This window comes from Euphorbia lathyris, chromosome 5 (genome assembly GCF_963576675.1).
Source record: "Euphorbia lathyris chromosome 5, ddEupLath1.1, whole genome shotgun sequence".
Taxonomy (NCBI): domain Eukaryota; kingdom Viridiplantae; phylum Streptophyta; class Magnoliopsida; order Malpighiales; family Euphorbiaceae; genus Euphorbia; species Euphorbia lathyris.
The window spans coordinates 69,711,408-69,713,356 of record NC_088914.1 but is presented as its reverse complement, the minus strand read 5'-3'; positions in this window follow the sequence as shown (position 1 = coordinate 69,713,356).

The window sequence follows — 1,949 nt, the reverse complement described above, 5'->3', positions numbered from 1 at the left end:
TCCAAAAAATGAAAACAAGCGGACACGTAATCTTTTATATTTTGAATTATTCATTTTACTGTATTAATTAAATACATATTACCTTAACATGTATATAATCCTAATCTCATTCATATTCCATATAATTTATCAATACTTAGGATAGCCTTATTGGTTTAAATATATAAATTAATTAAATACATAAACATGTATTTAGAAACAGTGGCGGAGCCAGGATTTGAGACTTGGGGGGCTAATTTTAGTTAGGTAGTTTGTGGTAATTTTTTAAACTCCAGCTCGTCAGGGTTGGGAATTTATTTTTAGCATCCAACATGATAAAGCTGCTTCATTTCGCCCAAAGTGAAAAGCATAAACATATTTAATTTTCTATATGTTCAATGTTGATTTTCTAAACTAAAACACCTAAATTTTCGTAGTTTTTGTGTGTTGAATGTAAAAAAAATTAAAACTTCTAAGCCTAAAAGAAGTAGAAATATTTAATATTTTATTAATCCAACATTAATTTCTTAAAAATTACATTTGGGAAAAAAAAACTTTAAAAGAGTTGTAGGGAAAAAAATCAATTAGGATAAATAAAAGCGAAAAAATGAGACTGAATGGATTTGAATCCATGACCTTTTACAACAAAACAAGCATTCTTAACCAACTAAACTATCTCAACATTCTATTATATCATTACAAACACGCATTGATATATTAGAATAAGGGGGGACTATGAACTGCCATGCACATTTTACTTAAGGGTCGGCGGCCAGAGCCCCCGAGCTTTGGACTGGCTCCGCCCCTGTTTAAAAAGTATTCTCATAATCTGTATCGGAACTTTTATATGTAAAATTCGAATAATCTTATTAAAATCGAACAATAGCGAATACGTTACCTATTGTCATCCTAAGATGGAAAAACAAACAAGTCATATTCAATAACTAACACATACAGTGTTTGATTATAAAGATGAAAAGCCGCTTTTGCAGCCCACTAATTAATCAACGGCCGAAATTCCAGGGAGTTGTCCACGTACCGTTTCTCCATCCATCCTCCCATCCTTTTCCCGTTTTCTATCTTAATATCCCAAATCTAATATTCATTTTCAATTTCTTTCTTTAAAAGCCCCATCCATATATATGATGTATATTTACCAATAAATATTGTTATCGCATTACATACATAACATTTAGGTGGCTCCATCCCATTTTTATTATAACCGTTGTAACGGGTTATTTTCTCTTTCCAAATTTTGACTATTCTCTTTGTTGTTTTCTAAAAATTGGGTAAATTTTATATAGTAACTTGTAATAATTATCTATCTAAATTTGTTTTTAATTGACCAAATATATCACCAGTTTCCTGAATTTGTTCAAAATAGTAGATTGGTTTCCTGAATTTTGCAAATGTCTCACCAGCTTCCTAAACTTGCTTATTTCGTATCACCAGCTCCCTAAACTTGTCCATAAAAATATATTAGTTCCTTAAACTTTGTAAGTGTCTCACCAACTCCCCAAACTTATTTATTCTGTAACAACTAAATACAAAAATCATAATACTAACTCTCGATCCTCATCCATTCAATCTCTCAAACCTGCAACACTAACTCTTGTAATAGGTTGAAAGACATAAGAAGCGAACAAATTACATCTCGAATAGATAAATGTGTATTTTTAGAATTTAGATTTAATAAGTTTTTATATTTAGTTGTTACAGAATAAGCAAGTTTAGAGAGTTAGTGAGACACTTGCAAAATTCGGGGAGCTAATATACTTTTATGGATAAGTTTAGGGACCTGGTTATACAAAATAAGTAAGTTTAAGGAGCTGGTGAGACACTTGCAAAGTTTAGGGAGTCAATCTACTATTTTGGACAAGTTCAAAGAGCTTGTAATGTATTAGGCCTTTTTAATTTTATATAACTTCATGAACTTGTTCAAAATACTTGATTGATCATCGAACTTACAT